Raw genomic sequence first — 25569 nt, 5'->3', positions numbered from 1 at the left:
AAGTTGGGACAGTGCTCCTAGGTCCTGGGGGTCTGTATACTAGAATGCCTTTAAACATGTGATGGTGTGATAGTCCGAAACTGAAGGCGAGAGCCTCACAGGCCAGATTAGACTGTATGCAAGGTAGCCTTGAGTGATTTATGATATATTATGGCTCTAAGCCCCCCCTCTTGAATGGCCTATTGAAGTGGTGACAGAGATACCCTGGTGGAGTAGCTTTCACAATGTCGGGTCCTGAGCTATCATCTGTCGATGCTTCAGTAATAAAAGCAATTTGAGAGTGCTCTCCCTCTATAAGCGAGGCACATTCAACACTGTGCTTCACCATGGACCTAGCATTAAGCAGCAGACATTTAAACACAATTGTGTTGTCCCCTGACTCTGCTTTAAGAACTTCTACCTTGATAGGTTTAATAGGCTGGTAACTAAGCCTAGGCAATGAAGTGTTACAGTTGGGGCAAGTAACCGAGGCGGACCCTGGCCTTGTGTTAAACGTGAGACATAGACATCCCGAGGTTTTACCGACTGGCTTCAGTTTCATAAGTTGGGATCTAGTATATCCCAGGATGTCCACCCCGCTGATCTAGAACAGGCAGGGTTGCTGGCGCTGAGCGCCGGCGTAGCACAGACGGGTGCAGACGGGCTTGCCTTTGGTGCGCCTTTTTGCAATTTCTAGGTACAGGGAACTAGTCCGCTGACCTTTAAACCCCCTCAAAATGGCGTCCCGACTCCACATGAGGCTCGGGAAAGCCTAATTAGTCTGCCCGCCCCTGATCACACCCACCACTGCTCCCCGCTCGCCCGGAGAATGGCAGTGTGAGTGGAGACAGGTAAGGAACAGTTTAAAACAATTCTGTTTAAAATATTAAAACAGTTAAAAAAAATTAAAAAGGCGCTGAAAGCGCCAAGTCAAATCAGTGCAATTCAGAAATGAGCAGCGTAAAGTGAAAGACTCCCGGCTCAAGCCCCAGGAGTAGTGGATCTGCGCGGTCGCGCCAGCGTTGCAATTTATAGGTACAGGGAACTAGTTTGCTGACCTAGAATCCCCCCCAAATGGTGTCTCGACTCCACACGAGTCTCAGGAAAGCCTACTTAGCCCGCCTGCCCCTGATCACACCCACCACTGCTCCTCACTCCTCCGGAGAATGGCAGCGTGAGTGGAGACCAGTAAGGAACAGTTTAAAATAATTCTGTTTAAAATATTAAAACAGTTTAAAATTCTTAAAAGACACTGAAAGTGCCAAGTCAAATCAGTGCAATTCAGAAATGAGGAGCGCAAAGTGAAAGACTCCCAGCTCAAGCCTCAGGAGTAATGGATCTACTGCATCTTTCTGCACCCCTCTTCCTGCACATCTCCTGCCTCTTTCTGCACTTCTCTTGCCTCTTTTTGCACCTCTGTTTCTTCTTTCTGCACTTCTCTTGCTTCTTTCTGCACCTCTCTTGGTTCTTTATGCACCCCAGTTGCATCTTTATGCACTCATCTTCCATCTTTCTGCACCTCTCTTGTCTCTTTCTGCACCCCTTTTGCCTCTTTCTGCACCTCTGTTGCTTCTTTCTGCACTTTTCTTGCCTCTTTCTGCACCTCTCCTGCCTTTTTCTGCACTTCTCTTGCCTCTTTTTGCACCTCTGTTTCTTCTTTCTGCACTTCTCTTGCTTCTTTCTGCACCTCTCTTGGTTCTTTATGCACCCCAGTTGCATCTTTATGCACTCATCTTCCATCTTTCTGCACCTCTCTTGTCTCTTTCTGCACCCCTTTTGCCTCTTTCTGCACCTCTGTTGCTTCTTTCTGCACTTTTCTTGCCTCTTTCTGCACCTCTCTTGCCTCTTTCTGCAGTTCTCTTGCCTCTACCTGCACCTCTTTTGCTTCTTTCTGCACTTCTCTTTACTCTTTCTGCACCCCTCGAGCCTCTTTCTACACTTCTGTTGGTTCTTACTGCACTGCTCTTGCTTCTTTCTGTATCTCATTTGTAAATTGCTGTACCCCTCTAGTCTCTTTCTGTCACCCCCTCTTCCCTCTTTCTGCACCTCTCTTGCCTCTGTCTCCACCCTGTTCCCTTTATCTGCACCTCTTTTGCCTGTTTCTGTAACTCTCTTGCCTCTTTCTGCACCTCTCTTGCCTCTTTCTGCACCTCTGTTGCTTCTTTCTGCAACTATCTTGCTTCTTTATGCACCCCTCGTGCCTTTTTCTGCACCCCAGTTGCCTCTTTCTGCAGCTCTTGCCTCTGTCTCCACCCTGTTTCCTTTTTCTGCACCTCTTTTGCCTGTTTCTGTAACTCTCTTGCCTCTTTCTGCCGTTCTCTTGCCTCTTTCTGCACGTCTGTTGCTTCTTTCTGCACTTCTGTTGCTTCTTTCTGCACCTCTTTTGCTTTTTCCTGCACCCCAATTGCCTCTTTCTGCACCCGTCTTCCATCTTTCTGCAAGTCTCTTGCCTCTGTCTGCACCCCTCTTGCCTCTTTCTGCCCATCGTATGCTTCTTTCTGCACTTTACTTGCCTCTTTCTGCACCTCTCTTACCTCTTTCTGCACTCCCGTTGCTTCATTCTGCACTTTTCTTACTTCTTTCTGCACCTATATTGCTTCTTTATGCACCCCTCATGCCTATTTTCACTCCCCTCTTCCCTCTTTCTTCACCCCTCTTGCCTCTTTCTGCCCCCCTCTTGCATCTATCTGCACCTCTGTAGGTTCTTTCTTTCTGCACTGCTCTTGCTTCTTTCTGCACATCTCTTGCAAATGTCTGCACCCCTCTTGCCTCTTTATGCACCCCTCTTCCCTTTTTCTGCACCTCTCTTTCCTCTGTCTGCACCCTATTCCCCTTTTCTGTACCTCTTTTGCCTGTTTCTGTAACTCTCTTGCCTCTTTCTGCAGTTCCCTTGCCTCCTTCTGCACCTCTGTTGCTTCTTTCTGTACTTCTCTTGTATCATTCTGTACCACTATTGCTTCTTTCTACACTCCTATTGCCTCTTTCTGCACCATCTTGCCTCTTTCTGCACCTCTCTTGCCTCTTTCTGCACTCTATTGCCTCTTTCTGCACATTTGTTACTCTTTCTGCACCTCTCTTGTTTTTTTCTTCACTTCTCTTGCTTCTTTCTGTACTTCTCTCGCCTCTTTTTGTACTCAAATAGGAAGTGCAAGCTGTCAAGTTTAAAGGTCTGCATGCTCTTGTGACTGAGATATATGTCTACTTATACATGTATTCTCACATGTGATATGCATTTGAAGATGGTAGCTTAAAAAGCGGGTAGCTTCTCCTATAGGTGGTCAAATCTTCTCAGATCTACTCTGTCATTCGGTTGCACAGGCAGACACGTCTTATGTATATAGGTGTTATAGAACCCCTCAAGCATACTATTTAATACCCATGTGCCCTGTATTGTGAGCAGAAAGAAATACAAACACCTTTTTGTACACAAATTTACAGAGTATGCTGTTTGAAACACAGGTATTCAAGTATTTGTATGTTTATTTTTATGTAACGTCACTAGGTAAAAGCAGAGACACACTCATGCACACCTTCACAAACTTCGTTAGACTTACAACCGTGATATGGTTACAATTGCTGTTTTATATTTGTTGGCCTAACATTCTGAGCAGTCGATGAATAGTAAACCGTCAAGAGAAAAGTGAGGTTTAAGACATCTTGGGAGAAGGATTAGTGATTAGGCTACTTTGTATGAGTCGGTGGAAAGGTACAGTCAAAGTAGGCCTCTTTCTGCACCTCTGTTGCTTCTTTCTGCATTTCTCTTGCTTCTTTCTGCACCTCTGTTGCTTCTTTCTTCAACTTTCTTCCTCTTTCTGGACGTCTGTTGCCTCTTTCTGCACTTCTCTTGCATCTTTATGCGCCTGTCTTCCTCTTTCTGTACACGTCCTACCTATGTAGGCATAGTTAGAAATTAGCATTTAAAAAACCTTAGAAATTCACTGAAAATACCACAGGTTTCAGGGACGTTATAGTTAGTATTGACATTTAAAAAACCTTAGAAATTCACTGAAAAAAACATAGGTATCAGGGACATTATAGTTAAGAATTAGCATTTAAAAAACCTTAGATATTCACTGAAAAAAACCACAGGTTTCAGGGACATTATAAATAGGCTGGCATTTCACTCATACAAAACCAGAGAAATTCAGCTGTTATAGTTAGCCGAGCTAACTATAACTCACACCCCCGCAATGCACTGCTGATGACGTCACATATTACATCACTCATGACATGGTCAGTGACATCACTGATGACATCTCAAATGACATCACTGATGACATCATCCTGTGACTGAGTGTTTCTAAAAAGATTAAGAATGTTATATATATATATACTCCTAGGTGTACTGAAGAATGAGTGAGTGTATGAGTGTCTAAATAGATGATTTAGTTGATACATGACTAACTGTATAAGTGAGTGATTAAACCTGTCTTAGTGAATGCATGGGTGAATGACTAATCTGTGTGAATGACTGTATCACTCTGTCAGTTGATGTGTAAGTGGCTGGATGGGTTGGTGAGTAGCTACATGAGTGTCTATATGGGTTAATGATTGGTTGTGTGAGTACCTGTATGGGTGCCTGAGTATCTGTGTGGGTAGGTGGCGGTGGTGGGTGACTCCTTGCATGGATGTGTGAGTGGTCTGGACTGTGTACTGTTGTTATACTGTGAAAAGGGCTAATTTGAGAGTCTACTTTCTTTCCACACCCTATTAATGGGGACTATAAGGCATAAGTACTGTAATAAAGGAAAGTGTAAATACTAACTCTATAAAAAAAAATTCAATCTTGCGAGACTCATGCGGAATAGTAAAAAAAGTAGTGATTAAACTTTTTTCTAATAATAAATGGACTTCAAGTAAATAAATGAGTATCAATGTGTCTTATGTACCAATGTTGGCTCAATGATAAAACATGTAGAGTTTTTTTTTTAAATCTACGTGTTTTATTTTTGCCCACATTATATAATGGATTGCATTTTATTAAGGTAAACACACTGTTACTATTCTGGTGTATATAAATTATACATACTACATCAGGATATATTCAGTGCAAATCCAAAGTCCATTGTATAAAGTACAATCTCGAGAGAGGCTTGCAAGAGCAAATCAAGAATCACTGCCCCCTCGCACTGCATGCAAGGGATTGCCTGCCTGGCTATCATGAGAATCTTGAGTGAGCTTTGGAGAAGGGATAATAGTACAAAAACATAGATAATGAAACTATAGGGTATCTCTGACAAGAGTCGTTTGTCTTAACAGTTTTGAACAACTATGCATTTGATGAGCAGAAATGGAAGTACACCCCCCCCTCGGAGTCCACGCAGGGGATAGCGTGTTTGACTCCTGCATGCTTCTCGAGAGAGCCAACACCTTTTTTAAAAAACACATGAATACGTTCCCTCTGATTGTTATTTGAAGTGTGTGGAAATAGAGGGATTCTATGCACTGTAGCAAAGGCCACGTGCATTGAATACAAGTGACAAATCACCACGTAAGCGAGCTCACTATAATCAGCTGTAATTGCCACAATGAGACTCAAAGGTGCATTTAGACCCATATTTGGCTACATGTAATTGGTCATTGATACTTATAGCTGCAAGGAGTGCACCATGCCAAGCCGATAGCTATCCATAAGGCAATCACAGGTAGCTCTCTATTATTGTGGAAAGTTAATGGATAAGCATTCAAAGAAATGGACAAGCCTGAGACACAATTCAAAAATGCACCTCAATAAGCCAGGTGACAACCTTCAGAAATTCAGAAACAGGAAATATGAAATCTTCTGGTAATGAGGAAAGATATGGGGATAGAAGTTCAAGTATAACAGATGCTTGTGGGATCATGGAAAAAGGTATACTGTAACAAGAAAGGAAACATATAATGGGGAAAGGAGGAGGAAAGGAAACTTCAGAGACAAGGGGGAGGAAGAGTCACTTGTGAGAGTAGTAAGAAACTAGAGGAGAAACAAAAGTGGCCAGCAAGGATATGAATATTTTATGGCCACCTGTAATACATAAGGAAGGTGAAGATCTGGCTTTTTCCAACCTGAATCTACTGTTGGCAACAGTCAAGTATCAATCTCCAATTTATTGGCAAAATTAGAACAATATATAATAATCCTCTTTAATGGCCAAGAATGATATAAACCATTGATAATAACCTGAAACTCAGGAGGATGGTGAAGGTCTGATCTTCCATAAATCACTAGCTACTGGAGACAATAAATCATTACCACCTTTTAAACCATTAATAATGTAAGACTCACCATCGAATCCTTTGCAATTAAATCAAAGTAAGCCCTCAGTCTTCTGATCAATCCCAAATAGACAAAATAACTTCAAACACTGCATTTTCACAATGTCAGACAGAAAGAACTGTAGTAACCCCAAGTCACCAATAATAGGCATAAATAAACAATAACAAATATGTCCTACTTCATGAGCTAGAGAATACCATTGTTAATGCTAGTAAAGATTCCACAGCCAATTAAGAAGTTGTGAATGGTTTTCATACATGTGCCTTGCATGGCCCCTGCTAGTTAGATGGTGATGACTCGGCCTACCTCATTACACCATAAATCTAAGTAATCCCTCATTACACCATACAGCCAAGTAACCCCAGTAGTCTAATTGCATAGTTGAACTCGAAGCTAGATTATAGACTAAGCGGCCATGCTCTCCAGAATAAGTACTCTGTTATCATGCCTATTATAAATAATGATGTAAAGATTGATCATGGTTGACTTTAAGACCATAAAAAAAAGAAAAACTGTTAACAGAAGCTGCTAGGGTCTTGTAATATAAAATAAAAACTATTTCAGAAAAAATTGTATGAAAACCTTGAGAAAACTGCATAATGACTACATTACAAACAATATATTAATGGTATTATTGGTATGCATAAGTGTATTACTAATATTGTGAAACGTTTCATAAATTAAATCATACTAGATCAGCATTCACATCTGGATTTCAAACAAAAATTGTCTACACTTCGTATGAGAAGAATCAAACAAAATACAAGCAATTTAATGGAAACAGCACAACTGATTTTAACCTTGTGCTTGAGTAACAAACACTGTGTTCCTATGGAGTAGTGTGCTACTCATCTTTAAAGCACTTCAGTGCCTCAATCAAGGGAGTAAGCTCAAAAGTGTATTATCAATATTGTAAGGATCTCAGAAGTTTGTGATCATGTTCTGTTTTTAAAAGGGGTGTGCAAAGTTTGCTCAATTATTGTAGGTAATTTTGTGAAATTTGGAAAAATTCAACACATTTTTGCATAATTACGCAAAATGAGAATATGTACTTAGCAGTATATTTTAGTGTAAACTGCGTTCGCAAATCCATTTTGAATATGAGGGTGGATTTTGCGCTAAAATGAATGTGCCAAAAACACAAGTACCACAAGTAACAGCAGCTTGAGTTCTGGTCATTTGCATTGTACTCGAGCTATAATTTTACTTCAAACGCACTGTAATTACATGGCCTATTGTGATGGCGCAATCTCGAGAATGTCTCGTAACAAGCGTAATGTGAAATTCCTGAAATTAGAGGCATATTGTTGGGCAGAATTTCATTGTCAACAAGACCTACTTTTTAATAGTGTACTGAATTGTTCTTTTGCAAGCGATATATAAAAACAACACATACATAGTATCACACAGACAAATGTGAGGATAAAACTAAGTTTACCTATTGTAAAGTTATAACAAATCTCTTTCACAGATTGGGGAAATCCAGATATTAAGTTTCAGAGTGACGTACTAAAATGGAAGTGGAGGTAAATCAGGTTTGCTACAACTGAAAGGGTCTATTTCCACTAAGCAAAAGACATGCATGGTTGCAGTTGTTTAAAGTGCAAATAAGATGGCTTTTAATTGCAGCAATATCTGTGTCTCTCTATAGCCTTTTGACATGCTAATGTGCCTAACACATTTTCAAGCCTTTTCAAGCAACAAGTAGCGCTTGGCAATAGTGAGAGGAGCTGGAAGTGAAAGGGATTGCAAAGGAGTTAAGTGCATTAGCATATCGAACCTAAGCACTTAACTTCATCAAGGGAGTAGACGGCAGGCACTGCAAATGCTGCCCCTGAAGTTACAGCATCGAGTGACCCCATTGCTGTAGGTGTGAAGCAGGCTAGCTAGTCCCATCTGCTCTGATTCTTCAACAGCTAAATATCTTTTCTTGCTGGACTGTGCGCACCGAGTGAAAGCTGCCTTTCATACTCCTGCTTGTTTGTTTGTTTCTAATGAGCAGTGGGGAAGACTTTCTCTTGAATCGCTCTCTTAAAGAGATAATGGGCGCTGGGAAAAAGTAGGGTGCGCACATGCACATTTGCACACTTTACAGGGGAAATAGATTACAACCATATTTTATTGACTCTCGTATTACAGATTATTATTAAATAATATCTGAACAGGTGAAAAAGAACTCTAAACAGTAGAGTACAACAAAATATAGACCTCTAGTGAGTAATCACTCACTTAAAAAATAGATTTATATAATAAACCGTAATACTATATGGTATTAAAAAAACTGCCAACTCTCTTTCTGAATTATGATTACGACTTCAGTGTAAAAACAAATCAAAGGCTATGAGAAGTATGCTATTACAAAATTAATGAACTTGCTCAGAAAATGTCTCAATATGAGAGTCAGAGGAACTGAGGAGATAGATAATCTCAACACAAACATTGTTGATTACTCTGTTTTATACTCAAACATCATTCTTTAGAAACATTTTGCAAAGTGTGCACCCTTTATTGTTAAGTTACAATATGAAAGCAATTCCTTTCCAGAATACTGTCCGCACGCAGGGTTTAATATTGAGTTATTCTACCATACATACACTTAAAAAAATAAAACTTACTTTAGAAAAGCCAAAAAAACAGTGGTTAAAGTAACATTATAGTTTGATGTGATAAAAAGTACAGTTTTTGTTTTGAAAACACCTTAGAAAATTCACAGAAAAAAATAAATGTTAAAGTAACCTTATAGTTAGGTGTGATAACAAGATCTGTTAAAAAACGATACCTGAGAAATTCAATGAAAAAAGAAAGGTTAAAGTAACATTATAGCTAGGTGAATTTCTCAGTGACAACATTAACATTTTGAACAAAAAAAAAAAACACAGAAATTCACTAGCTATAGTTTGCAGCATTGTCTTTAACTTGTGTCTCTGCCATGCACCTCTTATGATCTCACATATGACATCACTCATGACATGACATGTTCCAGGACATCATTTATGCTGACATCTCAAATGACATAATTGATGACATCAATGATGATATCATCCAACGAGTGTGCAAGTTTGTTTCACAGTTCACATAGTGGCGAGTACCTATCATATTACTTTTCTATATAATTTTGGACAGCTTGAGTACCGCTAATGAGTGTAAGTGTTTACAAAATGTCTGTGCTACTAATGCACAATAACTGTGTTGAGATATTAAAAAAAATTATAAATGTTTGTATTCAAGAGTAACTCTGTGTACAAGCAACCGTTTACTTGTATTCATTATGCTCCACACAACGTCTTGGTTCTACATCTAATGTTTCCAACAGGAGAAAGATTCTGCGTAGTAGATACTAACTTTTGTAAGCAGCCTTGAGTTATTAGAGAGAATTGTGTCACCATGATAATTTATACTTAACATGAAAGAGTGTGTGCCCACCAGGTACTAAACTATATATGCTTGCTTGTTTGGGTTTAGAAGAAGGAGTATCTGTAAAGATTTCACCACAGTATGAAGGGTGTAGGTAATATGATCTTTAGCATCTTTAGATATTGGTTATTGTTTGTCTTTTTTTGACAAATCCTGCATAGAATGTACACGTTACTAGATTCTTTTGAATACTCTGTGATGTATTTCTCATGAGAGTTTCAGAGTTTGCAAACAGTGTGGTATATATGGAACTCTACAAACACATGGAGATGATGGACGGAGCGCTGAAACTTTTCAGACACTCACCCCCAGTCACAGATCTGGGTTGAATCGATCTTCGTTCTTTAGCTCACTTTGCCACCCCAATTCAGACCCAGCCAAATGCAAAGCAGTTTTGACCCTGTTCTTTCATGGGAACAGTCCAGCCCGAACTGCCAAACCAGGCTTTCCCTGTACCGGAAAAAAGCATCCTGGGACCGGTATCGGGGTAACATCCCTCATTCACAATGCTAGCTCGACTTCAGTGGCAAAGTGAGCAAGGAAACAACGCCTTGGCATACCCTGCCAACTTAGGGCGCACAAAGCAAACACAAGGAGATGATGGACTCTCTCCATAGTGTAAACACTGTTCATAGTACTCAGTTCTCTACTGATATGAACTTCATTTCTTAATGTACGTTCAGAGTGTGATAGGGTTTTGATACAGATAAAATCTGTTCTTACTAGGGCATTTGTTTTGGAATTGGCATTCACTATTTTGGATTTCTCAGAATAGTTGTATATAGATTGAACAATGTATTCAATGAGGGGTTGCCATATATCTCTGCTTGATTGTTCATGTAAATTATGTACGTGTAAACCCATAGCAATTTATACAGCAATATGTGGAAAAATGCACCTTGGATTACGTCATCAGTGATGTCATCAATTTTGTCATTTGAAATGTCATCAGTGATTTCATAAATGATGTCATAGAACATATCATGATTGATGTCATATGTGAGGTCATAAGCATTGCATGGCGATGACGCAAGTTATAATTACTGCTGATAATTATAACTGGTGAATTTCTGTGTTTTGTTTTTAGTTCAAAAGGTAATATTGTCACTGAAGATACACCTAACTATAACAATAGTTTAACCTTTGGTTTTTTTAGTGAAGAGATATATGTGTGTATATATATATATATATATATATATATATATATATATATATATATATATATATATATATATATATATATATATATGTATATATATATATACATAGAAAACCAAGATTTGCCCACATGAAGAAGCCGCACATGAGGAGTTGAAGCCCTTTTATTGCAGAAGGCAGCAGGTACAGCATACCATCAAACTTCGAGTAAAATTGCCAAAGTTATCACCAGACGCGTTTCAAACTCCATTGAGTCCTTGTTCACAGGCTGTTTGGCAGAAGGGAAACAACAGACTGTCAATGGAGCACACTGTTAAATACAACCAAGTCCCGCCTTGAATGGGCGGTGGCACCAATAGCCTCATGGTACATGTAGTCCACCTTAATGTAAACCCCTGTGGGTGCTGTTGTTGAATAGTCCACAATTAATCCCCAGTGGGCACAGCATGCCAGCTACTGCTGCTTATGTACTCTGCAACAATGACCTCCTCATTCTCACAAACGCTCGAGATTGCAAGCGCTTAAGATCTGCCCAGTATCAGGCAGCGGGGCTCCTTCGCGGCCGGACGAGCCGCAAACATAGAAAACCAAGATTTGCCCACATGAAGAAGCCGCACATGAGGAGTTGAAGCCCTTTTATTGCAGAAGGCAGCAGGTACAGCATACCATCAAACTTCGAGTAAAATTGCCAAAGTTATCACCAGACGCGTTTCAAACTCCATTGAGTCCTTGTTCACAGGCTGTTTGGCAGAAGGGAAACAACAGACTGTCAGTGGAGCACACTGTTAAATACAACCAAGTCCCGCCTTGAATGGGCGGCGGCACCAATAGCCTCATGGTACATGTAGTCCACCTTAATGTAAACCCCTGTGGGTGCTGTTGTTGAATAGTCCACAATTAATCCCCAGTGGGCACAGCATGCCAGCTACTGCTGCTTATGTACTCTGCAACAATGACCTCCTCATTCTCACAAACGCTCGAGATTGCAAGCGCTTAAGATCCGCCCAGTATCAGGCAGCGGGGCTCCTTCGCGGCCGGACGAGCCGCAAACATAGAAAACCAAGATTTGCCCACATGAAGAAGCCGCACATGAGGAGTTGAAGCCCTTTTATTGCAGAAGGCAGCAGGTACAGCATACCATCAAACTTCGAGTAAAATTGCCAAAGTTATCACCAGACGCGTTTCAAACTCCATTGAGTCCTTGTTCACAGGCTGTTTGGCAGAAGGGAAACAACAGACTGTCAGTGGAGCACACTGTTAAATACAACCAAGTCCCGCCTTGAATGGGCGGCGGCACCAATAGCCACAGGGTGATATTGGGAGCAATGCGAAGCACCTTTTTCTCCTTCATCTACGAATTTTACTTACCCATTGTGGAAAACATTTTTGTACGAAGCAAAGCAGCACCCACTTGGTGATTGATGGGACTTGGACTACTAGAACCATAATGCATTGTCATTTAACGCCCACTGGGGCGGGGCTTGTTACTTAATAAAGCAGTTGTCCCAGAATGCTTGCTCTCTTCGTTGCTGTAACATGCAAAAGCCAGTGATCAAGGAGAAATCTGAAACGCGTTTGGCTGCATATCAGAAGGCGAGAGGTAGCGGCAGCACTGCAACCGCCTGTGGCATCGTGTGCTAATCCCTTCAGTGTGCGGCATCTTCAAGGGGGCAACCTGTTGTTTTTGATGTTAGCGGCCAGTCCAGCCGCGGAGATGCCCCGCTGCCGGAAGTGGCGGCTCTTCCATGCTCATAATCACGCAGCATGGTGTTGAACTGAAGGGGCCTGAGCCAAAGGGTGATATTGGGAGCAATGCGAAGCACCTTTTTCTCCTTCATCTACGAATTTTACTTACCCATTGTGGAAAACATTTTTGTACGAAGCAAAGCAGCACCCACTTGGTGATTGATGGGACTTGGACTACTAGAACCATAATGCATTGTCATTTAACGCCCACTGGGGCGGGGCTTGTTACTTAATAAAGCAGTTGTCCCAGAATGCTTGCTCTCTTCGTTGCTGTAACATGCAAAAGCCAGTGATCAAGGAGAAATCTGAAACGCGTTTGGCTGCATATCAGAAGGCGAGAGGTAGCGGCAGCACTGCAACCGCCTGTGACATCGTGTGCTAATCCCTTCAGTGTGCGGCATCTTCAAGGGGGCAACCTGTTGTTTTTGATATATATATACATATATATATATATATATATTCAGTGAAAAAACCATAGGTTTCACACATGTTATAGTTAGCTGGACATTTTACTCGTAAAAAACCAATGAAATTGCCCCGTTATAGTTAGTTCAGCTAACTATAATTCGCGCGCCCGCAATGCACTGCTGATGACGTCACATATTACATCACTCATGACATGGTCAGTGACATCACTGATGACATCTCAAATGACATCACTGATGACATCACTGATGACATCATCCAGTGAATGTGTGTTTTTCTGAAAATTAAATATGTTTTATATATGTATATCTCAAGGTCGATGGAAGAATAAATGGGTATATAAGTGTCTAAATGGATGATTTGTTTTTGAAAAATTGATTGTGTAACTGACTGATTAAGTGTATCTCTCACTTTGTGTATAAGTGGCTGCATGGGTTGGTGAGTAGCTACATGGGTGTCTATATAGGTTATTAGTTGTTTTTTTGAGTATCAGTCTGAGTGTCTGTATGGTACGGTGGGGGGTATTACGTAGTGCATAGATGCGTGAATGAGTGACTCACTGTTTGTATGTGTTGAAGACAGTATGTGTGCAGGACTGTATGGGTGGATGAGTGTGTGTATGGGTGTGTTAGTGAGTGAATGACTGTCTCAATAGTGTCTTCAGGAGTAACTACATATGTTTTAAACTAGTATATGTGACTATTGGTGTATATATGTGAGTATATGTGAGAGGGAGAGATTGAAAGAGTTCCTGTATGAATAAGTATGTGTTTCTGTAAGTGATTGTTTAAAAGACTAAGTATGTGTAAGTTTCCGTAGAAGTAAGTATGGTGGTGTGTGTATTACTGTATATGCAAGTAAATGTATGTTTTATTCTTTATTAGCATGAGTGACTATGTGTGTGAGTAACTCTATGGATGAGTGGCATTGTGTAACAGGATGTATAGATGTATGAGTACATATGATGAGTGAGTACATGTATGAGTGACTGTATAGGACTGTTGGTGAATGAGTGGATGTGTATGTGGATCTTAGAATTACTGAAGAGGTTGTTGTAACTGGTTATGGTATGTCCATTGTTTTGAAATTTTTAGTCTCTATTTTTGAATGTGTGTATCAAAGCTTATATTAAGGTGAGAGGAGGTCTGCCACTCTATCACAAGGATGATGTCATCAGTGATGTCATCAGTGATGTCATTTGAGATGTCATCAGTGATGTCATGAGTGATGTCACTGACCATGTCATGAGTGATGTAATATGTGACGTCATCAGCAGTGCATTGCGGGCGCGCGAGTTATAGTTAGCTGAACTAACTATAACGGGGCAATTTCATTGGTTTTTTACGAGTAAAATGTCCAGCTAACTATAACATGTGTGAAACCTATGGTTTTTTCACTGAATTTCTAAGGTTTTTTAAATGCTAATTCCTAACTATAACGTGTGTGAAACCCATGGTTTTTTCAGTGAATTTCTAAGGTTTTTTAAATGCTAATTCCTAACTATAACGTGTGTGAAACCCATGGTTTTTTCAGTGAATTTGCAAGGTTTTTTAAATGCTAATTCCTAACTATAACGTGTGTGAAACCCATGGTTTTTTCAGTGAATTTGCAAGGTTTTTTAAATGCTATTTTTTTTTTTTATTCTTCATTTTTTTCAAACATATTTTTAATTTAATTTTCTTATCTTTTATAAAGACTATGCTTACATTTTTAAAATCCTTAAATATTTTTTTTATATATTTTTTTTAAAATAAACATGTAAAATTTATTTCCAGATTTTTTTTTTTTTTTTTTTTTTTTTTTTTTATAGTACGCGTACCGTAAGCTCACGGTAAGCGTACGGTTTACGCAACGTCCGTAATCTATCTACGCTGCTTGCATATAGTTACGTACTTTGCGTAGCCGCGCGTACTGCGCGTGGGATGCGTGCGCGCTTACGCAACACGCGCACGTTACGCGGAAGTGCCGGGGAGTGACTGTTATGCGCAAGCGCGTGTCTTTTTTACGCGCACGCGTACTTTTTGCCGTAAGCGCACCGTAAGCGTACCGTAAGCGTACGGTAGGTCATGTGATCATGAAACACAACTTTTGATTGGTTGAAAGTACTTTCAGTTCTAGAACTCTCCTACACCACACCCATTCCCCTCATTTCTGCTTGTGATCCCTTGGGAGAAGGAGCTGGTTTGTCTTTGGGATACGATGGCAGAACAGCAGAGCTCTTCTGAGAGTGAGGCTAGCACCAGCAGCACTGTCTTGAGGCAGAGAGCGAGGAAAGTAAAGCCTTCTTATGTTTGGGATTATTTTACTTTTCCAGAAGGCCAGCAAAAGGTGAATGCACCCTTAGTTACTTGCAAGCTGTGTCAGCGTGTACTTTCTAGAGGTAATCCTAACAGGAAGTATTCCTTTGGGAATCACACCATGAAGAGACACCTCCAGGATGTACACAGAAGGACACATGGTCATCTTTTTGGAGGTAACTCTTCAGAAAGACGAGCCAGTACATCCACAGCAGCTCAGCCTGGACCATCACCTGCAGGGCAGACTCCTTCTTCTGCAGGTCAGGTGAGCCCTTCATCTGTGGGGGGAGAATCTCCTTTTGCTGGCCCTCTGGAAATTAACCCTCGGTTTGCGAGGGTTGAAGTACGGTGCGCCACTTGTCACGATCTAATTACTTATAGGGAGACCAGTGTTTCCCTGGTGAACAGTAAAATAGATCAGCACACTTGTCGTACCGTCTAATATTCCCAATCTTTCTTTCCTCTGTCCCTGCATGAACACAACGGTTCTTTTAAGAGCCAACCTTATCTTTCATCTTTTTTTTACATATGTTTTTAAAAACTTTTTTTTTTTTTTTTTTACCGTACGCGTACGGTAAGCGTACCTTTTTTTTTATTTTTAAAAAAAAACACTAAAAATCATTTATCACATTAGAAGGTCCTTGAGAGACTACAATTATTATTATTGACTTACCATACTCACTCAAAAAAATATTTATTCATTTGTTTTTTTTAAAAATTGTTTTTAAAATGGTTGTAGTTTCCGAAAATTTTCTATATCGATCTGAAAAAAAAGAAACAAGTATTAATATTTTTAAACCATTTTATAATACAGTACACATATTTACATTTTTTACCAAAAAATATTTTTGCCTTATTTTTGCTGTTTTCAGAATATATTGCATTTCACTATAAATTGTGAAAGCAATTGCATTCATCATTTTACAGCGGGCAAAAAAAAATAACAATCTCAAAGATTGTATTAAAAAAGCCCAGAATCTCTTCTCACTTAAACTTATCATTACAGAAATGCATATTATTCTAAAAAAATATCATCTAAAAACAATACTTTTTTCTTTAAAATACCGTCTGATATGTTTGTTTCAGAAGTATAATCACAAAATTATATCTCAAATAACTCCAAAATACATCTGATTTTATTTCCTTTAGGCCAAATAGTATTTTTTTTTTTTTCCTGGAATAAATTTCCAAGGGAAAACCATTAAAATTCTAAAGTTTAATCTGTCCAGATCTCACCAATTCTCTGTAACATTTTGGTTCACGAAAATTTTTTGAATAATTTATTTAGTCCACAATAGAATTGCTTACTTCTCCACATGGCCAAATAGTAATTTTTTAAATCATTTTTGAAAAAATTTCCAATGGCAGTTCAATAGCATTCCAAAATTTAAAATGTGCAGAAGTTACCGATTATCTCTAAATTATTGGTTTTTCAAAATTGCATTAAAAATTAAAAAAGTCCACATTACAATTGGTTATCTTTCCTTTAGGCCAAATGATAATTTTAAAAATCTTTTTTCTACAAAATTGCAATGGTAATCCAGTAAAATGGTAAAATTATTTTGTCCAGATCTTGCCAAATCTCTCTAAAATTTAGGTTTCAGGAAGATTAGATAGGAATTTGCTAAATCAAAAGGCAAACGTTGTTTGAAAATCAATTGGGAATCATTACACAGTGTCCAGCCTTTTTCACATTTTAGATAAACTGTGTAATGTCCAGAAGTAACAGTAGGTCCATCATGGAAAATTATTGCAACAGTTACAAAAGTTTTTCCTGAAATTGATAATTGCTGTCCTGTAAACTTCTTTATTAAAGTATCCAATTTTGATCCATCAGCTCTACATCGTTGCATCATTAAAATTACATACTGTCCGTATTCCCTTAAAATTAATGTTGATAACATGTCAGAATTACACTCACCACATTTCATGCTATGATTAGCATCTTTAACTAATTTTGCAAAAGTGACTGTTTTACTCTCTGGCAATGTCAAATAAATAAACCTTTCATTATCAACAATAGAGCCACATATATTATAACAATTATCACAACTATGTTCCCATTTATAAGAGAGACCAAAAAAAATGTCAATGGGAACTCCTTCTTCTTCCACTACCTGAAGAAAATACATCAAAAATTCGTGTGCATCTTGCTGTTCATTTTGAGAAAACTGTGTTCGTCCTGAACATACATCTAAAAGTTTTCTAATATCAGTAGCACTTTCTATTTGAGTTTTATCTTTACTCAGCTTTTGAAAAAGGAGACTGAGCTCTGAACAGAATCTTTTTCCCTGATTTACTATTATCTGCTCTTGCAAACTTTCCAGATAAAATGCAACATTCAGCACTACATTAGCGTAGCAGTTGACACCAGAGCTATTTTCAAAATGACATCCTACAACCTGTTCTTCATTGTCCTTTTTCTTTTTGTTTGCAATTACATCACTCCTCTTTTTTTTCCTCTTCTCTACATCCTCATTACAGATATTCTCATTTCTCCTTTTACGAGAAACTACACGTTTCTCCAACACAGGATACTGACCTAAATGAGGAGCATAGCTTCTTCTTAATCTATTATACTCCTTTACACAGTTTGTATCAGCACTAACTTTTGAGTCATCAAAGTCTATCATGAATAAACCTGATAATGTTTTGACTCGTGACAAAGCTACATATGCCATACCTTCTTTGAACACAGTTGAACCAATGTTCACAAATGCACAATCTACAGTCAATCCTTGAGACTTGTGGATAGTTACAGCATATGCTAGTGAAAACGGAAACTGCTTCCTACGTACATATAAGTCTTTCACAAGCATGAAACGAACTGAACAACGACAAATGTCTTTAACTTCCTCTATCTGATCAAATTTTATTTTTAAACATTCAATTCCATCTTTTTTCTGATAATTAATAAAACCCACAACTCTTCCCATCGCTCCATTCACTAAGCCTTTCTCAACATCCAAATTTCTCCTTAAAAACACTCTACAGTTCATGCAAACATATAGATTTTTTTCTAATCCTGCTGTTTTGGAGATGTTCTTCTCTAGTGAGTCCAATTTATTTTTCAGTTTGCCTGTTACTGTGACAGTAATTCTTCCATCCTCAATTTTGTCCACTGCTTCCAATTTCCTGATGTCTTCCTTTTCCAATTTCAAAAGCTCCTCATTAAATATTGAGCATTCACGTAGAGTTGGCATTAAACAGATGACACTTTTGTTTTCTGCAATATTCTTGTATATCTTCTCTGCAACTATTTCTTCCTTTGGAAATAAATTATGTAGCAGCCGACTCTGTAATGCTTTTTTCCCAACTTCTGTGAGTAGTCCAATCCTGATATCTTTCAGAATACTTCCATATTCTTCATCGTTTGCTTGCCTCATATTAGTTGTAAGTTCCTTGTACTCAAAGAAGGACCAAATATTTGTATTTCCAATGCTTCCCAATGACTTCTTCGTGTCTTCATGTGTCACAGTATTAAACACTGGTTGTCCTTTAACTGGAGTAAGTTGCAAAAGATCCCCAAAAACTATGACGTGTTTTCCACCAAATAACACGTCATAGTCTGTCTTCAAAATTTGCTGCATTCTTAAATGCACAAAGGCAAGCATTAAGTTTGATACCATGCTCACCTCATCAATAATGAGAACTTGCATCTTCTTCAATACTCGTGAAACTTCCAAGGATGCTTCTCCAGTTAGCTTGTTGAATTGTATTTTGTTCTCATGCTCCACTGGTAACATTAGCAAACGATGTAAGGTGATTCCTTTTATGTTATATGCTGCTAACCCAGTTGGAGCAGTAACCACACAAGACAAAGTAGAATCCGTTTTTTGCTTTAGGTAGCTTCTGATGACTTTAATTAGGAAACTTTTTCCAGTGCCAGCTTGTCCGCTTACATACATCCTGATTGGATGAAATGATGTGCATGAGCACTCTTTTTTGATATGTAGAAATCCGTGATCAATTTTGTTTTTGATCTCTTCATAAATTTGTTGCTGCTCTTGATTCAGTTGTCTTTCCAAATTTTCTAAGTCTATAAATTCTTCTTGAGCTTGATTCATAGCCGTTTCCACTTCATTCATGGCTATTGATGCTTCATTTTCAACGATTGGTTGTCCTAGGGGATCTTGACTGTGTGTTCCTGAACTTTGGCTGTCCTGAGAACTGTCTCTAGCTATTTCTGCTGCAATTGTAGTTTCCTGTTCAATTTCTTCATTTAACATTTGCAGATAAGTTGAGAATGTACTGCATTGTATGCTGTCTTTGCAAGCATTAAAAGAATCTTCATAGCTCTGGAATTCTCCCAGTAGTTCATCCTCTGTACGCCATGGTTTAAACAACTGTAAAAGAGCCAAGTAGTAAAATTCTTTCTTGTCGGTAGTGTCGCAACTCAGCTTCCGGTGATTTATCAAACTTCCTTTGGTTTGCTTCACCAAACATCCTTCTTCACCAACAACTTTATATTTTCCACTGTTGATGTCTTCTGCAGCTTTCCGTGAATAAATGTAGTTCTGTAACACTTCATAGAGACACATGTTCTCCAGATGATGACTTCTCTTGGGATAATATGTGTCCAACATGTTTGTTTTCAATATGTCTGTACTTTCTGGGTCATTCTCAGCCAAATATTCAATTTCTCCAACAGATTTCAGTACCCGATTTCTCATTGCTGCAAGGCCTAAACTTGCCCAAATTATTCTTCTTGACTTCGAGTAGAGACTTGCAGAAGATAACCTATCTGAACATTCGTAGGATCCAATTTCTCGATGCGATAACATCTTCAAACTGAAACTGTACAGCTTCTTACTGACAGTCTTCTCGTGAGAAATCTCTTCCCACATTTCCTTCAATTCTGTTTTTTCTGATTTCGTAATGTAAGACGTTACATATCGAGCAACAGCAATGGAATTGTCAGCAACATACTGTATATCCATGTTAGCGTTCCACATGGATAAAATGACTGGGTTGTAGTCATTTATATTTTTTGATTCTTCTTTTCTTTTAAGGTTGTAGGTATTCTTAGGTGATTTTCTTGTGATAGTATGTCTCACAGCTGACATAAAACTGTTGACTCTTCCATTTGTAAGAACAGGTCTAGGAAATCCAAATCGACATTTAGTGTAGTATTTTTCTTTGCTCTTGTATTTCCGTCGACAGTATTTTCCACACCGATGACTTTGGAAACGTAGAACTTGCTCCTTTAACTTGTTCTCTTCTGTGCTTTTAGGTATAGCACATGTTGCATATTCTTCAATGTAAGATAACACTGCTTCATCAGTATCAGTTCCAAACTTTGGGGCATCCTTGATCCACAGCAGCATATGAATATGAGGAGCACCTCTTGCCTGGTACTCTTTTCTCCAAAAGAAATCCACTACTTCTCCAAGAGGTGGATTTTTTTTATTGCAGATGAAGGACATCATAGCCTCAAATCTATGATTGAAATATCTGCAAACATTAACCGGATCCAATGAGCACAGTTCTCCTGCTGTCTTGTATTCGATGTTTTTAATGTTTGAATTGGCCTCTCGTAGAAAATCCAGTAAATCATCCCAAGCGTACTCGGCACAGCTTAGGGTAAGGAACCATGTTGGTGTTCCTAAATTGTGTAACATGCATTTTAGTTCACCATGGCGTCGGTACCAATATTCATTTGTCCCACGCTGACAAGCCATCAGATTGATCAGTTGTGTTTCCAAATGATCATCTCGGTGCTGCACTTTCTCCATAAAATCCTTAGCAGACACATTTTGTAAATGTACTCCACTTTTTAAAATGTGATTTACTGCATAAGACAGTGCAGACAAGTCGCTTTCAAATAAAAGATGGAACAAATAAGGAATACTTTGTCGAAATCTGGGATCTTCAGCATATAGTCTTGTAGTTCGATACTCTGAAGCTGGAATCTGTTCTGGACGTTCATCGTATCGTCCTCCTTTTCCTTTAGGAAACAGCTGGGGAAAACATCGAGCTTCCAAGCTCTCCTCCCATACACTCACGGGATTTCCTTTTGCTTTCTTCATCTGAAAGAGATCAATATTGTCTCCCATAACTTCTTTCGAATGGAGAGGATGTATGCTAAAATGTTCATAAATTTCTTCTTCCTTTGACTTGTCCACTTTTTCAATTTGTCCAGTTGGTGTTTCTGTGTCTCCTTGTAAATCTTCTTCTTCTTCTTCTTCTTCTATATAAATTGATTCATACCATTTGTTATTTTTTTTCAAATACAAATTTGCTCTTTGTACTTTCCGCACATCTACCAGCTCCTGCCAAATCTTCTTATTCTTTGTAGGTACACCATTAACCAGAATAATTAATGGTTCAGTTTCCAAAGTATCCGCATCAATAGTTTCCATATTTTTTTTCAAATCCAAGGGCAAATACACCACTCTACCTTTTAAACCTCTCAGTAAATCTGAAGGAGGTAATTTACCAGTTTTGGGCTCCATACGTACTATGGTCTGGAACGGATGAACACATTGAATGAGTATAGACTCATATGTATTTAATTCAGAAAGTTCAGCAGGAATAGCATCCAATTCTAAATTATTATGTACAGCTCTGGTCGGCATTCTATTTTCCTCTAACTTGTTGTAGCAGTATTTACAAATACGCTGATCTTCACCCAATTCAAAACAATTTTCAAGAAATATATATGTGGCAAAATCCATCCACTTATAATTATCTTCATTTTCACTCTTTCTGTAGAGATCAACATTCCTAGTTTGTTTTCTATAATGAGTTCTGCGGCAACAAATACAAGTAACATTTGGTCTTTCATTAGAGATTATTGCAAATTTTGTTATGTGATCATTAAATGTCTTACTTACACAAGGTTCTACATTCTCTTCCACTTCTGCCTCATTTACTGTGTCCTTCTCTGCACTGTTTTGTTCAGGACCAAAGTAACAAAACTGAATTTCATCAACAACCTTCTCTACATCTGAGACCGTTCCTCGGAACAGAGCCCTATTCAATTCATTTAACTTTATTGCTGGACTTTTGGCAAAATACAACCGTCTCACAAACTTTCTCATTTCAGTATGATGAACAGCCAGCATCCTAAAATGATGGAAAACACTATTGCACACTTTTCTAGATAGACAAGCAAGAGAATGACCCTGCAAACCAGTATTCTCTCTCACTCTGCATGGATCCAGACTTTGAAGCACCTTAATCTTTTGTTTTACACTTTTTTTACTATATTCTCTTAGAAACTCTCGAAATCTGTCAATAGATTCCTGACGCACAGTGCAAATACTACTACAATTCCAAGTGTACACTGGGGCTTTAGGACGTCTCCCCATTGCCTCATCTGCCATCACTTGTACCTCATCTCTTGGAACCATTATCTCCTTCTCCATTATGCAACCATTTTTTACTTCGTATGAACGACCTCTGGTGTCAACTGCATGCAGCAAACTATTACTTTGAAAATAGCTCTCTTCATTAAAAAAAGGTTCACTACTTGAACTATGCATCCACTTTCCTAAAAACACTTTACAAAAGTTTGTTCTGTTCACTAATCTTTTGCTTTTGCTTTGTGATTTCAGTACATTAACCATTTTATCTAATGTACGCATCCTATTCAAAATTAATATGAATAGTTTCCTTTTTAATTCTAATGCTTTTGCTGCAATGGCTTCAATTTCTTTTTTTCTCTTGTAATATTTAGCCTTTTGCTTATATTTCTTTATATCCTTTATCAAATTGGACATAACTCTTCTCTGAAACATTTTTCTACGTATCTCTTTAAATGCTGTTTTTCTGTTTATGTTAAACTTTTCAATTGCAGAAGGTATATTTGCATTAACTAAATTCTCATTTTTTTGCTGTTCTCTATGTTTTGTTACATTTTTCCGAGAACAGACATTTTGTACATTTTTCTTTGTTTTGAATATTTTGTTTAGAAATTGTTTTTTTTGCTTACCAGAAGATTTTTTCTTTTTCCCAACATCAGCATCTTCTACTAACTTTGGTCCTCCAGTTGTCTTCAAATATAGTTTTTTTTTTAGCGTTTTTTGAACTCGAGATTTTGTAGGCATCTTAAATTTTGTTCACTGTTCTTCAGTAATACCTGAAAAAAACTAAAAAAAAAATCCTTTATTGTATTTAAATATATTACTACATTTCTTTTCACAATAGTCACAAAACGAAATTTCTTTGCCAATTTGAATGCACACAAACTGCTCTTTTTTTTGGGCAAGTGAAAATCTCTTTTACAAACTGTCACATTATGAAACCAAGCTGTTTTTTCAGACCACCACCGTGTGTATTCTCTGTGACTGCCTACACTCCAGCAGGGGCAACCAGCCTTAGTGATGCTGAATGTATTTGCATTACAGACTTAAACCTGAAAACCCCACTCGCTTCTAATTACTGTGCATGACTATACATGGCAAGCACATGGGTGTGTGCTAAGCCTCTGCTTCTTCCCCCAAAAATTCGCTCCCCCTTTCCATCTACTGCAACTGTGAAATCACCAGAGCAAGACGCAATAAATCTCTGCCTATAATTCTTCTATGCACACAGAGTCATGTTTTCACATTAGTGCCAAAACGAAATTTCTTTGCCAATTTGAAAGCACACTTACTGCTCTTTTTTTTTCGGGCCAAGTGAAAATCTCTTTTTACAATTTGAAATCACTTTTACAGACTGACACATTCTGAAACCTTTTTTTTAAATTTATTTAAATGCACATGTCCAAGCTGTTTTTTTTTCAGACCACCACCGTGTGTATTCTCTGTGACTGCCTACACTCCAGCAGGGGCAACCAGCCTTAGTGATGCTGAATGTATTTGCATTACAGACTTAAACCTGAAAACCCCACTCGCTTCTAATTACTGTGCATGACTATACATGGCAAGCACATGGGTGTGTGCTAAGCCTCTGCTTCTTCCCCCAAAAATTCGCTCCCCCTTTCCATCTACTGCAACTGTGAAATCACCAGAGCAAGACGCAATAAATCTCTGCCTATAATTCTTCTATGCACACAGAGTCATGTTTTCACATTAGTGCCAAAACGAAATTTCTTTGCCAATTTGAAAGCACACTTACTGCTCTTTTTTTTTCGGGCCAAGTGAAAATCTCTTTTTACAATTTGAAATCACTTTTACAGACTGACACATTCTGAAACCTTTTTTTTAAATTTATTTAAATGCACATGTCCAAGCTGTTTTTTTTTCAGACCACCACCGTGTGTATTCTCTGTGACTGCCTACACTCCAGCAGGGGCAACCAGCCTTAGTGATGCTGAATGTATTTGCATTACAGACTTAAACCTGAAAACCCCACTCGCTTCTAATTACTGTGCATGACTATACATGGCAAGCACATGGGTGTGTGCTAAGCCTCTGCTTCTTCCACCAAAAATTCGCTCCCCCTTTCCATCTACTGCAACTGTGAAATCACCAGAGCAAGACGCAATAAATCTCTGCCTATAATTCTTCTATGCACACAGAGTCATGTTTTCACATTAGTGCCAAAACGAAATTTCTTTGCCAATTTGAAAGCACACTTACTGCTCTTTTTTTTTCGGGCCAAGTGAAAATCTCTTTTTACAATTTGAAATCACTTTTACAGACTGACACATTCTGAAACCTTTTTTTTAAATTTATTTAAATGCACATGTCCAAGCTGTTTTTTTTTCAGACCACCACCGTGTGTATTCTCTGTGACTGCCTACACTCCAGCAGGGGCAACCAGCCTTAGTGATGCTGAATGTATTTGCATTACAGACTTAAACCTGAAAACCCCACTCGCTTCTAATTACTGTGCATGACTATACATGGCAAGCACATAGGTGTGTGCTAAGCCTCTGCTTCTTCCACCAAAAATTCGCTCCCCCTTTCCATCTACTGCAACTGTGAAATCACCAGAGCAAGACGCAATAAATCTCTGCCTATAATTCTTCTATGCACACAGAGTCATGTTTTCACATTAGTGCCAAAACGAAATTTCTTTGCCAATTTGAAAGCACACTTACTGCTCTTTTTTTTTCGGGCCAAGTGAAAATCTCTTTTTACAATTTGAAATCACTTTTACAGACTGACACATTCTGAAACCTTTTTTTTAAATTTATTTAAATGCACATGTCCAAGCTGTTTTTTTTCCAGACCACCACCGTGTGTATTCTCTGTGACTGCCTACACTCCAGCAGGGGCAACCAGCCTTAGTGATGCTGAATGTATTTGCATTACAGACTTAAACCTGAAAACCCCACTCGCTTCTAATTACTGTGCATGACTATACATGGCAAGCACATGGGTGTGTGCTAAGCCTCTGCTT

This window comes from Triturus cristatus, chromosome 3_2, assembly GCF_964204655.1.
Source record: "Triturus cristatus chromosome 3_2, aTriCri1.1, whole genome shotgun sequence".
Classification (NCBI taxonomy): domain Eukaryota; kingdom Metazoa; phylum Chordata; class Amphibia; order Caudata; family Salamandridae; genus Triturus; species Triturus cristatus.
Note: the sequence above shows the minus strand (reverse complement) of the source record.